Consider the following 15,601-nt stretch of genomic DNA (forward strand, 5'->3'; position numbering starts at 1 on the left):
GATAAATAATGTATCAGAGACACCGATACCTTTTTACGCTGGTGATGACGGCACGGAGGATGTGTACCCTGTAACGAGATTGCTAATATCTTGTCGCTTCCTGGGACCACTACTGCTCTGATACAAAACTATCAGATACTTGTAACTAGGTACATTACTGTATCAGTATCAGGTTAGAACAGATACTGAAAATTGCTGTAACAACCCACCTCTATCTACCAGTGACGTCAACACAATATTGAACATTGCCACACTTCCAAAAAGACTGACGCCACATCCGCTGCCTGTTTAAGTTTTTAATTAAATATTATCGGTGTAAAAGATCTCAGGGGTTTTAACGGGGGTTCTGCCTCGTGGCTGCAGGCAGGAGCGCATCGTGGTTCGGAACCTACCTGGGCTGTTCAGGCCACCCAGGACGCCTTGTAAATGATTAGTAAACGAGTTACAGGACACTGCACTTTATTCAGTATTGATACACTTCTTGGTCCCGGTACTGGCCGCGTCCATTGTCGGACCACTGTGACACGCGTATCTCTGAACGTAAACGATGCGCGCGACCAGGATAGGTTTCAAAGTAATATCGACAAGCTGAAACGGTGAGTACACGTCCCTATGAAGGATTTGACGGATAGTCGCGGAATTTATGTTGCCACGACTTAGGCTAACACGGAAACACGAAGAGAACTCCCTATGTTCAGGATTGTTTGCAATCTAGCCTGCGACGAAATATTAACGTCTCTAAAATTATGTAGATACGCCAGCTGGAGACGTACACGTCAAAGTCTCTTGAAATTGAAAGTTATACAGTTAAATCACACGTTACAAATTACACATTTAAGATGGTGAAAATTAAAAGGTGAAATTTAGTCAGTAGCTTTCAACACTTGTTACAAAAAGCCTACGGTAATTACAATTAGCTGGCTGTGAAGCCAAAACTGCGTACCACTATACGCTGTCCTTAAACTGGACCTGGAATTACATAGAATAAGTGAAAATTCCCTGTCGGGATAAAAATAAATAAGTTACGAGTCGCACAAAATATCGTGCGACTGGGGTGGGGTCGGCGCCGAGCAAGTTAAAGGATTTTAAAAGACTTACACTATTGCTGATATGGAGATGAAGCGCGAAAGTTGATGGCCCGACGTTCGCGGAGCGCCCGACCCCTTCGAGCTCCCGACGGTAACTGAGCGCGAGACCGCCCTGCGGCCTCGCGCCTAACCACGTGGAACGCGGGAAAACCGACCCGGCCAGTTTTGGACTTAAAGACAATTACACAATATATGCTTATAAAACAATTAGACATAATTTCCCTTACACGAATCCTATTTTAAATTATTATTAATTTAGTTGTTTTAATTTGACAAAATAATTATACAATTAATTAGGCGCATTGCCACACCCGGCCGGGCGCTGACATCGCTTTGGTGTTCGTCACGGCGCACTTTCACACACTCCGCGGTCATCACGCACGGGCATGTTCGATGCACTTAGGAGCAAGTGTTGCTGTGGCATAACGACCTTTGCGGACCAGAGGGAGGACCGGCGGTTGGCGTCAAGACATTTCATAAACCCGACAATGTTGATTCCGGTAGCAGCAGTAGCAGTTTCAAGAATAGACATTTAGTTGTCTAGCGGGTTGAAACTTGCGGATCATTCCGCTACCGGAATTATTCCGGCAGCGTCAAGAATAGGGCCCCAGATGTGATTCCTGCGAAACTCTAGTCTTTTGCCTAGTCCTATTTTACTTTATTTCATATAAAAACTCTCCATACAGTCTGGGCACACTGGTTCTTTGCACTTTCTACACATGGATCTTGTTTGCCTTGACGCCACTCCCGCTGCCTGGCTAAGTTTTTTAAGTAGTTATTAATTTGAAAAGTGATCTCAGGGATTTTAACAGGGGTTCGGCCTCGTGGCTGCAGGCAGGAGCGCGTCGTAGTTCGAAAACTACCCGGGCTGTTCAGGCCACCCAGGATGCTTTATAAATAAATAATAAACTGGTTGACACGACACTGCACTTTATTGAGAACCGTTACACACACTGGTCCAAGTACTGGCCACGTCTGTTGTCTGACCGTCGCGGCACGCGAGTCTCTATGCGTAGATGATACGCGCGGCCAGGATAGGTAGGAAAGTGGTATGTGCGGACTTATATAGTGGCCGATTATCAATGTAAAAGACGCTGCAACAGCTTATGCAGAGATTGACGTTATTATGTCAGACAGCACGAACGAATGAATGTTCTAAAGTTAGTTGCAATCTAACCTGCTGCAAAACATAAAAGTCCCGAATAGCCTGTATGTCCGGTTAGATACAAACATACAAGTTATAGTCACTTATTAAACAGTTATGACGTGGTTAGATTACATGTAGAAGTTACACATTTAAATTAGATGAAAGTTAGATACGTAGATTGCCGTCATCCGGGGTCTCGGGCTCGAGTCCCGGTGCGGCTCCTAGCGGGAATGGCTGTTGTCGATGTAGTGTTTCTGGGTGGGCGCCAGACTAGCACTGTTTCTAGTCGATAGGTGGGTCGTGAGGTCGGTTGCCCTGCGAGGCCCACTAGGACCGTCGGCGGTGCAACAAATGACATGCGTCGTTTATTCATGCGACTGTGGGTTTGGTGTAATACCGTTGATTACACACCACGTCGTACAGAGGGTGACATCACACAATACAGAAGTTACACAATTACAGAAGTTAGTCTGAAAAGTTATGTAATAAAGGCCTGGCACAAGTTTACAAAAAATGTTACGTCATGGTTCGTTGCACAAGTTTACTGAATGTTACGTGGTGGCGCATCGCACAAGTTTACTCAAGAACGTTCCAGGTTCAAGGCGTCGCACAAAATTACTAAATGTTACGTATTAGCGTAGCACTAGGCTGTTCTGAACCTTGACGTCGTCTGGCCGACGACCACCCCAGAGCCCGACCTGCACCCGCCAGTATACGCTCCCGCTAACGGAACACACCCCTGGCCATGGCCCACCCGAGTCAGGCGACCCGAACAGCAATTAAAGACAAAGCCGCGGAAACCTGAGTAGACAAGAGAAGAACCGTACCCATTCCTCCTGAAACATTAAATGAGGATTTTAGCGACAATAAAATCTCTTCCAGAGACACCCGTTTGGAGTCTAGCGTAATGAGGTCACGCCTGGCGCGAGAGAGGCCGAGCCTCCCTCGGACGCCATGCCAGTAGTTCAGTTCAGCGCAGCTCATGGACCGGGGCGGACCTACGTCCCACGGAGAGGCAACATCCTTTGTCTACATTGAAAGTAACGTCCAGTAAATATAGTCACTAATTAACCAAACCCCTTTTATTACTTAACCTCTCCGTGAGTACCCGGTCCCTTTTTTCGGTCCCGGACCTAATCCGGCCGCATCAACTTAAGGACACCCCGCACCACATGTGGTCAGCGGGGCTGCTCTTCAGCATACGGCACGGGCCTTCTCCCGCAACGTACAGAACTTTGTTTAACGTCACGCGCACGGCGCTGACCACAAACCCGCAAGGGAACTTGGACAAACTTAATTGCGGTGCGTGTTTCACCACAGTGGGCACAACACCCGCGCCGAGACATTTGCATACGGGATTGGCCGTCTCCAATCGCCCGCCCCTTAATTCAGTGTATTTTTGTATCCCGTATTTTGTACTGCTAACTTACGTTACCCGAGTAACGAGTACCACGTAACTTGTGCGCGCCCCCTTAATCCAGTGTATTTTTGTATCCCGTGTTTTGTATTGCTAACTTACGTTACCCGAGTAACGAGTGCCACGTAACCTGTACGCGCCCCCTTAATTCAGTGTTTTTTTTTGTCCCGCCTTTGTGTTACGAAATTACGTTACCTGCGTACCCAGTGAGACGTCTGAGACATAACAGCATCCGAGGCCACGTAACGCGGAACACAAACAATACGGCGCCACGGAATAACAAGTAAAACCCCCCGGGGACCTCTGTAGAGTGTTGTATTGTGTACGACTCGCTCCTCTGAATAAAAGGTACGACACCGCAACCTCAACTCCACGTCTCTTATTTAAAATCATCTCACGCAACACCGCCGCCGGCCCTAGTGGGCCACGCAGGGGCACATACATCCACGACCCCAAATTCACGACTAGAAACGAGCTAGTCTGGCGCCCACCCGGACAACACAGATCAAGAACCGCCTTTTCCCACTAGGAGCCACACCGGGACTCGAGCCTGAGACCCCGGACGACAGCAACCTGGTTACCCAAAAGAGGGCTGAGGGCGATTGGAGGCGGCCAATCCCGTATATCAATGTCTCGAGGCGGTGTTCGCGTCGACTGTAGTGGCGCGCGGACCGCAGCTAAATTCATCCAAGTTCCCTTACAGGGTAGTGTGAGTGCCGGGGCGACTGGTTTTAGTTCAGGTTCTGTGGTTCGGGAGGCGGCCCGTGCCGTATACTGAAAACTACCCCGCAGACCAAGTGTGGTACAGGGGGTTTTAAAATTTATGCGGCCGGATTAAGTCCTGGACCGAAAATTGGACCGGGTACGCACGGAGAGATTAGTAAAAAGAGGTTTCGAGGAAGTGACTATAATTACCAGAAGTGAGTTCAATGCAGACAATGGATGATGTCTCTCCATGGGACGTGCGTCCGTCCTGGTCCACGAGTCGCGCTGTACTGGCGTGATTTCATGGCGTCCGGCCGAGGCTCGATGCCCCTCGCGCCAGTGTTGACCTCTTTACGTTATTTTCTAATGTAACACGTTAATAAGAGAATTTAAGGGCGCTAAATTCCTACATTAATTATTAAGGCTAAATTAGCATTACTCGTCCCTTCTACAATTTAGAGTTAGTATGTTTACGAATTATGTCCTTTAAATTATACGTCACGCCAGAGACTTATCATCTCTTTCCGGACTGCTCCAGTAGGGGGTAATAACGAAACACAAAGGGTTAATAATTATGTCACATGGATAACTTAACTAATCCAGGCAGAAGACCGCCAGGGGAACACTTACACACGTATCGACACATTTACATACGTGAGTGTCCGGGCACTCCTAAGTCGCACTTTACTGAAGCAACTTTTAATTTATACTTAATATTGTTTATATTCTGTGTGTGTTTAAGCAACATAGTCGGCTGTAATATCGGTCTGTTTATTATGGGGCCAGGTTCTACCTTGGCTGCTGGTGGCTCGCCTGACTGGGTAGGCCATGGCTAGGGACATGTTCCGTTAGCGGGGTTGAATACTGGCGGTTGCAGGTCGGGCTTTAGGGTGGACTTCGGTCGGACGACATCAAACGCCCCCCCCCCCCCCCCCCGCGGGAAGCCCGACCTTGCGCCGCTAGTGACCCTAGCTTCGGCAGCAGCTCCATCCAGGTGGTTCTCGCTGTGGCCGCAGCTGGTAGGTCCTGCGTACTGGACCCAGGTCGTCCCACGTCGTACAGCTGGGTGTCGGTTCGTCGGGGTGGTCCGGCAACTGGAAGGGCCTGCGCTCTGGAAATTGGATCGTCCCGCATCGAATGTCCGGGGTGGTCTGGCAGCTGGTAGGGCCTGCGCCCTGGACCTTGATCGTCCCGCGTCGGATGTCCGGGTGGTGAAATGTTGGTGGGGGCCCGTGGTGCCTTCTCCAATACGAAGTCGTCCAGGTACCTGGGCGGTCGGCGGGTCCTCTGGGGAAGGTTCCCTGGGGCATCTCCTGGGCCTGGGGGCCCGTGGGGAGACGTGGTGGCGTCTAGCTGTAGATCGTCCAGGGCCGGGCGCGTAGTAGATTGGTACAGGTGTCTCCCGCTCTGGGATGCCAGGTGGCCCCAGGTCGGTGGCCTCGTCGTCTGGTTCTGTCACACAGGGATGGTCTCAGCATCGCAGTCTTCTGTCGGGGTGTCGGGGGGGTTGGAGAGCTCGGTGATTGAGAGTGCCCCGACGCCGTCCTCTGGCAGTCCCGGTGAGGTCGTGGGAACATCCGCGACAGTGTCGGGGGGGCACTCGATGAGGGGTCCTTGGGGCTCGTCCTCGAGGGTAGGTGTCCCGCTGGGCTATCCAGCTACCTTCGATGCAGGTGTGGCTGTCGTGTCTTCGTACACGGGCGTATGTGGTCGGCTCTGACCAGTTCGTCTTCATACCGGGGTGGTCTCGGGGGGCGTGTCCCCCTCAGGTGCTCCCTCAGTGTCAGGTGTGAGTGTTGCTTCCTCGTCGGGGGAGTTCCTCCCGGGTAGGTGGGCCAGCCGCAGATCGTCACGATGCGCCTTTCTGTCCCGTCTTCTGCTGGTTCGTACTAGGAAAGTGGTCCTCCCGAGCCATCAGCGTACGGGTTGGGGACCGCTCCACCTTGGGGCGAGTCCAGCGCAGTAGTTGTGGAGCGCATTGGAGAGGGGGTGCACGCGGATAAACACCTGGTCGCCTACCCGCACCGCAGGCAGGGGTGATCAGTAGTAGGTGTTATGTCCTGGGCGTATAGTCTCTGACGTTGCCGAGCCTCGCCGTGTTCGACGGTGCGTCGCTGGTCGCAGTCGGCTGCGTCTTCGGCCGGGTGGGGTGGTCCGTGTGTGGTACATTCCCCCGGTAGCGGCAGGTTGTGCGCTGCACCATCTCTGCTGGTGTGCGGCCTGTGGCGGCATTGGTGCGTCTCCAGACGCAGAACAGGGCGTCTGGTACGTAGATGTCCCACTGGGTGTGGTCCGCCCCCAGTCGTATGCGCAGTTGCACCTTCAGTTCCTGGTTCCGTCGTTTGGTGGGATTTCCCCTCGGGTGGTAGGCCGGCGTCGAGTGGTGTTCGACCTTGTGGTCGGCGCACCAGGTCTTCCACTGGCGGCCCAGGAACTGACTGGCGTTGTCTATTAATATGGACTGGGGGTTGCCCCAACTTGACAGGAACTCGTTTGTGAGGATGTGGAGAAGAGTGGTGGCCCTGATGTTACTGCACAGGTATGCTTCGGTCCACTGTGTGAACAGGTCAGTCACGACTAGCAGGAAGCGTTTCCCGCGGGGCGTACGGGGATAGGGGCCCATCACGTCCAGCGCGATGGTCTGGTAGGCGGTGGTGGGCTCTCTAGGCCGTTGTTGTTCCTTCCCGTCCCGTCGATGTGCCTTCCGTCTCTCTGACAGAAGTCGCACTCGCGTTCATATTCACGGACGTCATGCGTCTGGCCTGGCCAATGGTAGTGCTGGCCCACTTCGCGGCAGGTCTGGTCTGTCTCAGGATGCCCGGCGAGGTCGTTGTCGTGATGGAATCGTAACGTGTGCTCTCGCGCCTCCGTGGGGATGTAGGTCCGCCAGTCGCCGTGGTTGCCTGGGGTCCGTGTCATTACTATGCCATTCTGCACGTGCCAGGTACCGTGCTCAGCCGCAGGGATCTGTCGATGCCGGCGGTCGGCGACGGGTGACGTCTCTTTGGCTTGGCATACGCGTCGATACAAGTCGTCAGCAGTGTTGGGTGGTCTCTCCTCGTCATTGGCTTCGGCCGTGAGGCGGCCACACGTCGAGTCACCGTGTTCGGTTGGGTTTGGTGTGACTGGTGGTAGCATGGCGTCCCAGTCGTTGTCGTCCCGCAGTTCGGTGTTCTGGTTGGGTTCTCGTGATAACAGGTTTGGCAGCTGATTGTCGGTGCCGGGGATATGCTCTTCTTCAAAATCAAATGATTGGAGAAACAAGGCCCACCGAATCAGCTTTCCCTTCCTGCCCTGCATTGTGTGCAGCCACGTCGGGCATCGGTTATCCGTCCTAAGTGTGAAGATTATTCCCTCGAGGTGTGGCTGGTACTTCTTCATGGCCCAGACGACGGTTAGGCACTCCTGCTCGTTACTATGATATCTGCGCTCCGCCGAGCTGAGATTTGCACTAGCGTAGTCTGTGACCTCACGCTCGCTGTCCGGGCCTACGTGGTATAGTACTGCGCCCATCCCGAGGGTACTTGCTTCCGTCTGTAGGTAGAGGCGATGTTCCTGTGTGAAGGCGAGTTTAACCTCTTCGAATGCGCCTTGGGCGTGGTCGTTCCATCTGTACCATGACTGGGGTGACAAGAGGTCCGTCAGGGGGGCTATTGTCCTCGAGAAGTTAGGGATGTAGCACCGGAGCCAGTTGATCAGGCCGACGAAGCGTTGGAGCTGTTTTCGCGTTCGTGGTACCTCGGTTTCGGCGATCTTTTTGAGGTGGCCCGCTTGTGGCTGGTTACCTGCGGCGCTCACGACATCTCCCAAAACTCGACCTCCTGTGTCCCGAAGTGTCACTTGTGGTGCGCGACGGTCAAGTGGTGGGTAGCGAGGCATTCTAGAACTAATGTAAGGTGTTGGATGTGTTCCTCCCAGGTCTCCGAGAATATGATTACGTCGTCGAGGTAAGCCATTGCGAAGCGATCGTCATAGCCCTCTAGTACGCGCGTCATCATCCCCTGGAACTTCGCGGGAGCACACTTCAGTCCGAATGGCATCGCTCGAAATTGGAATTTGCGGCCGTCGGGGATGATGAACGCGGTCTTCTCGCGGTCCTCGGTCCGTATGGGAACCTGCCAGTACCCTGATTTAAAGTCGAGGGTACTGAACACCGTTGCTCGCCCTAGTCCTGCTACCGCGTTCTCTACGCTGATCTGGGGTGGCGGGGTGCTAACCGTGATTGTGTTCAGTGGCCGGAAGTCCACGCAGAACTGTAGTGACCCGTCCTTCTTCGGCGCGAGTACAATGCAGGCGTTGTAGCGACTGTTCAACGGTTCAATAACACTGTCCCGGAGCATCTCTGCGACCTGTTTCCTGATGGCGCGTTGCTCCCGGAAACCGTACCCTCTGGGGGGTTCGTACACCGGGTTGTTGTGGGTGGTCGGTATGTGGTGTTCGGTGACCGTAGTTCGTCTGAGTGGGTCGGACACGGTGAATATTTCTTGTCGCTCTGCTAGTACCCGATCTACGGCGGCGCGGTACTCGAGTGGGACGTAGTGACATATCTGGTGGAGTGTTACTGCTTCCTTAGCCCTTGCGGGTAGTGACCCGACTGCATAGACTACTAGCGGCTCTTGCGTGCCGATGTGTACCCGGGTGGCCTTGGTCTCGATTACGGCATCCTGCTCCGCCAGCCAGGGCTGCCCCAGGACTATCTTTTCGCGGAGGTCCTTGACTACGAGGGCAGTCACGGTGGTGATATAGCCCCTTATGCTGACCTGTAGAGTTGCTCGCCCTACGGTCAGGCCTGATCGGGTATTTGTGGCTAGTTGTAACTCCGCTTGTTGTGGTTGAAGTTTCCCGGGCGGTACCAGGTGGGGGGCTACGAATTCGTGACTCCCCATGTCGACTAGAGCAGCCGCGGCTCGCCCGTCGACCTCCATGGGGATGCGCCGAAGACTGTCCCGGGGGCGGGTCAGCTGGTACAGTTGGGGGGTCTTTTCCCTCCCATGGTAACCGGTCTGGCGTTTCCCGGCGGTTTACTCGCGCGAGGAGGTGGCAATGGGTAGTCTTTGTGCCAATGGCGTGTACCATTGGGGCATCCTCGCTGGCACAGTGGTATTCTCGGGGCGTCCTGTGGTGCTGCCCTGGTGGGTGTTGCGTCGGTTTGGGGTGTGTTCTCAATAGCTCGTCATCGGGTCGGTGGCTGGGTATCAGCTCCCCCCTGTTGTGATGTCTGACTGAGGCGTCCCCGACTCGTGCCCGCTGTGCCCCGTTGCCAGAGAACGTGCAGGTTCTGCTCGATTTCAGCTGCCTACTGTACGTATTCTTCTACCGACTCCGGGCGACAACAACGCATGAATGGCTGAAGGCCGGTGTGGAGTTACGCCATCACGGTGGGTAGCGCTGTAGTGGGACGAGCGTGTGGGTTGAAGCGCGCGAAGAGACGTTGTTTTCGTGCCACGAACTGTTCGGCCGTTTCGCTGTCATTCTGCCGCTCGCCATAGAACTGCGGTGTCGAAGCGGCGAGTTAGTGCGCGGGCGAATTCTGCTCACGGCATGCCGAAACGTCCCCATATGTCCCATTATTCATGGGCTGTGCCTCGCAGCTGCCCGCTGGCCTGTCCCGGCCACTCATCCACGGGTATACCTGCCCGGGTTAATCGCACTTCACAGTTCTCCACGAAACTTCGTGGGTCCTCATGTGTGAGGCCACCGAATTCAGGTAGTATGAACTTGCCCTGTTAACACTGGGGGCGGTTGTACGTAACGAGATTCGGGTCAGCAAGTGGTGTTGTCTGTTGCGCGTGGCGTTCCCCTTGTGTGGCGTTTGTGCACGTCGTGCAGGTGGTCGGGCGAGTGCTCACGACGGTGGTGCTAGTTTCCGTTTCCGTCTTTACGGGTTGTGCGTGATTCTTTCCCGGGAACTGTCCGTCCCACGGCTGTACCCATGAGTGGTCGTGTGGGTCGTTATTGTGGGAGGTGCATTGACAGGTCATGTACTATGGTCTCGACCCCATCAGTAGATCTGTTCCCCTAGGCAATAAGCACTGGGCGCACAAAACGTCGGAGTTCCGGGTTTGCATTTTGCTACCATTATGGTGCGTGTTTAGCGGTGTTGGTTCGTGCTTCTCACTCGTGGCTCTGTGTGCGCGGGGCAGGTCTGCGCGCGGCGTCATGCTCGCCGGCTGGGCAGGTGCCCGGACAGCCGCACAAAACGGAGGCCGAGAATCGCTGCGGCGGAGGTGATGCGCAGATCGTTTTGCGCAGCGACGGCCGAGAGCGCCCGAACAGCCGCACAAAGCGGAGGTCGAAAACTTTCCGCATTGGGGAGGGGGTGCGGATGGGCGTGTGTGGCAACGGGCGAGGGCGCCGGGACACTCGCACAAAGCGATGGCCGAGGATGGCCGCCATGGAGGGGGGGTTGGGCTGTGACGTAGGCTTCTGCGTCGCGTGTGGTGCTGGAGTGCCGAGCAGGGTGGGGGGGTGTTGAAGCCCCTTTGTCCGCTTGCTTCGTCGCGCCGGCCTGTCTGGCCCTAACTACTTTTGCCTGTGCAAAATTGCCGTCCCGTGTCCGTACTGTGGCTTGGTGTGGCCAAAAAAAAATCTGACTTGATAATGGCTAAAATTTTTCGTGTTTTCGTGAGAGTTCTTTGTAATTTTGTGTGAAGAAAATCTTGATTTTTCCTATCTTCGCCCCACGTTGGGCGCCAAATGCCGTCGTCCGGGGTCTCGGGCACGAGTCCTGGTGCGGCTCCTAGCGGGAATGGCTGTTGTCGATGTAGTGTTTTCAGGTGGGCGCCAGACTAGCTCTGTTTCTAGTAGATAGGTGGGTTGTGTGGTCGGTTGCCCTGCGTGGCCCACTAGGAACGTCGGCGGTTTTGCGTGGGATGTGAGGAATACCTACTTGGTGGTGGTTGGGTGTCATATGGTTAATTGATTAGGCGCTGAAGTAGTGCAACAAATGACATGCATCGTTTATTCATGCGACTGTGAGTTTGGTGTAATACCGTTGATTACACACCACGTCGTACAGAGGGTGACATCACACAATACATAAATTACACAATTACACAAGTTAGTCTGATAAGTTATGTAATAAAGGCGTGGCACAAGTTTACAAAAAATGTTACGTGATGGTGCGTTGCACAAGTTTACTGAATGTTACGTAGTGGCGTGTCGCACAAGTTTACCCAAGAACCTTCCAGGTTTAAGGCGTCGCACAAAAATTACTAAATGTTACGTATTAGCGTGGCACTTGGCGGTTCGAAACCTGGTTACCCAAAAGAGGGCTGAGGGCGATTGGAGGCGGCCAATCCCGTATATCAATGTCTCGAGGCGGTGTTCGCGTCCACTGTAGTGGCGCGCGGACCGCAGCTAAATTCGTCCAAGTTCCCTTACGGGGTAGTGTGAGTGCCGGGGCGACTGGTTTTAGTTCAGGTTCTGTGGTTCGGGAGGCGGCCCGTGCCGTATACTGAAAACTACCCCGCAGACCAAGTGTGGTACAGGGGTTTTTAAAAGTTTTGCGGCCGGATTAAGTCCTCGACCGAAAATTGGACCGGGTACGCATGGAGAGATTAGTAAAAAGAGGTTTCGAGGAAGTGACTATAATTACCAGAAGTGAGTTCAATGCAGACAATGGATGATGTCTCTCCGTGGGACGTGCGTCCGCCCAAGTCCACGAGTTGCGCTGTACTGGCGTGATTTCATGGCGTCCGGCCGAGGCTCGATGCCCCTCGCGCCAGTGTTGACCTCTTTACGTTATTTTCTAATGTAACACGTTAATAAGAGAATTTAAGGGCGCTAAATTCCTACATTAATTATTAAGGCTAAATTAACATTACTCGTCCCTTCTACAATTTAGAGTTAGTATGTTTACGAATTATGTCCTTTAAATTATACATCACGCCAGAGACTGTTCATCTCTTGCTGGACTGCTCCGGTGGGGGGTAATAACGAAAAACAAGGGGTTAATAATTATGTCACATGGATTACTTAAATAATCTAGGCAGAAGGCCGCCAGGGGAACACATAACACACGTATCGACACATTTACACATGTGAGTGTCCGGGCACTCCTACGTCGCACTTTTGTTAAGCAACTTTTAATTTATACTTAATATTGTTTATATTCTGTGTGTTTTTTTAGCAACGTGGTCGGCTGTAATGTCGGTCTGTTTATTATGGGGCCGGGTTCTACCTTGGCTGCTGGTGGCTCGCCTGACTCGGGTGGGCCATGGCTAGGGGCGCGTTTCGTTAGCGGGGTTGAATACTGGCGGTTGCAGGTCGGGCTTTAGGGTGGCCTTCGGTCGGACGACGTCAAGATTAACGAATTAGAACTCGACGCACGAGGCTGGCTAAGAGCCTTTGACGAGAATGATTACTTGGCTTCGAAGCCTGAAATTGCGTAAAACTCATTTTCGCTGTCCTTAAACTCTGGACAGGAAAATTATGTAAAGAGTTGAATATCTCCCTGTTGGGAATAAATGTTTAGTTAACGAGTCGCACGAAAAGGCGTGCGACTGAGTGGGGTCGGTGCAGAGCTGATTAAAGGATTTGAAGAACTTACAATATTGCTGAGACTTGGATGAGGCGCGAAATCTGAAGGCTCTGCGTTCGCGAAGCGACCAACCCCTGCGATTCCCCGACGGCAACTGAGCGCGTGGCGCCGCGTGAGCTCGTGCCACGACACGTGAATCACGGGAAACATCTCCGACCAGTTTTGGACTTAAAAGACATAGTTCACAATATATGATTTTCGGACAATTGTACATAATTTCCCTTGAATTAGTTATCTTTTGATTTGTTATTAAATTGGTTGTTTTTGATTTGAAAGAATAATTAATGATTTAGTTTAGCGCTTTGCCACACCCGGCCGGGCGCTGTAATCGACTTGGCATTCGTCGCGGTGCACTTACACTCACTCGGCGGACATCACGCTCTGGCATGTTCGAAGCACTTAAGAGTAAGTGTTGTTGTGACATAACAGCCTGTGCAAACCAGAGGGAGCACCCGCGGTTGGCTTCGGACTTTTGTAATCCTTGTCGTGGCATCTGGATGCTTGAGTTGAACCAGTCTTCATGGGATAATGGCCTTCACCATCATATCTTATCTCTAATCCCATTTTTGCAGTTGCAGTTCTTTTTTCGCTGGAAAATCTTGCTCATCTAGTGATGGTCTTCCCCGCTTCTTGATAGTACCCACATTCATCAGAGATGTGGCCACTGATGCTTTGAATGCCAGAAGTGGCATGCCAGGTTGTGATATCATCTTGAACAGGTACCAAGCATTTACCAGAGACATATTCAAAAGGTGGAAAAACACTCTTAGGTACCACTTCTTATTCTTGAAACCATGGGGATAGTGTGCAATCATCCGATCCACTAAATCTACTCCACCCATGTACATGTTGTATTGTTGAATACTGAACGGTCTTGATACTTGCACATACTCTTTCTTTGATCTATCCCATCGCCTTACTAAGTCTTCGGGAAGAGTGCCTGCGTATGTGGAGATGGTGTGTACTGGACTGTTATCCATCCGACTATAGTAATGTTGTCGGAACGTGTGACACGCCCGACATACCTCGGGAGAGTAACTTGCTATTCACCAACTTGTCCAGCACCAATTTTGGCACTCTGTTTGGGCGCAATGTACCAACTACATATATGTTACATGACTGGAGATTGCGGAGTAAAGACAGTGAAGTAAAATAGTTGTCCATAAAAAGTTTATGGTTTTTACCATGTATGTCATGGCACAACCTGAGGACTACATCACCAGTTGGTCCATGCTCTATGGTCGCTACCTTCTTACAGCTCAAAACGGTTTACATATCCTTTTGATGTTGCTTTTACCCAAATCTTGAAGCCCCACTTTTTTGGCTTGCTTTTGATGTATTGTTTGAGGTGACTTTTGTCTTTGAAAGGTACCATCATTTCATCAATGGAATGGAATTCAGATGGCGTTACAGCACTGTGGAAAGTTTAATGTAGCACCTTAGCAACTGGACGAATCTTCCAGAATTTGTCCTGATTCATAGTCTCCTGTTCATAATTATTAGCAAAATGGATGACACTTCTTATAGCTTCGAATCGGTTCAATTTCATGCTATTTGCTATCAATTTCATGCGCAAACCCGAAATAGATGACAAATATATTCGAGTTGAAGGGTACTTGATGTAAGTCAATATTATGTTGATACCCCAAAAAATTTTCAATTCTTTTGCTGATAATTTGAACGAGTGTTTGCCTTGTTGAAATGCGTACCTATTTGTCTCAGTAACAATGTGATCAATAAGAACATCTGGAAATATATATGTGAAAAACTCTAAGGGCGTATGACCATCTACAAATATCTCACTAGTCTTTGGTCCTATAAACTCAAGTTGCTTATCAAAGAACTGATTATCTTTTCCTGCATGCCAACAGTCAGCTCTCTCTTTTTCGGGAATAGTTCTTTTTGATGATGTACGCTGAACACCATTTGATGATGGAGGCTGAGAATTGTTTGATGCAGGCTGAGAAATGTTGTTTGATGATGGTTTAGAACTGTTGGATAGTGATGGAGGAGAATCATTAGATGATGATGGCTGACAAAAAATGGACGATGTTGGCTGAGAACTGTTGGATGTTGGTGGCTGAGTATTCTTGGATGATGGTAGCCGAGTATTTGATAAGTGAGCATTGTTAGGAATATTCTTACAGCTCTGGGTTGCTTTTTGCTGATGTAGAGTTTTCTGTTTCTATTTTTTTGAAGATTCACCCTGTGCTGAGTAGTTATGCTCACAATACACAAATTCGTTTACTTGTGTTACATTTGTCAACACTCTCTCTGGCATATGTACATGTTCATATTTACCACCAGAATCAATCTCAGACATGTCGCAAGTATCACATTCTAAATGAAATATTCGATTTCTTCTTTTTCGGCGTGTGTTTTCAAGTTCTTCATCTTCTTCTCTGCTCAGTGAACTGAGCTCTGATCCAGAAGGAAGTGCCAGCAAATATTCACGTGCTTTTTCTTCATCCACGGGGTCACATCTTGTCCTGATTTGGTTCACCCCAGCCCGAGAAACATCTTCCCACTGTAATATGGCGATGGCCTCTCCCCTCTTTATCCTTCCAACTATTTACATTTTTAATCCCTAGCAACCAGAGAGCTATTGGGAAATCAGCAAAAAAAAAATAACTGCATAGAGAAATAAAGAAATGAATATCAGCATGTAAGTATACTTGCCATCACCCGACCTCTGTGAAAGG

This window comes from Bacillus rossius, chromosome 1 (genome assembly GCF_032445375.1).
Source record: "Bacillus rossius redtenbacheri isolate Brsri chromosome 1, Brsri_v3, whole genome shotgun sequence".
NCBI classification, from domain to species: Eukaryota; Metazoa; Arthropoda; class Insecta; order Phasmatodea; family Bacillidae; genus Bacillus; species Bacillus rossius.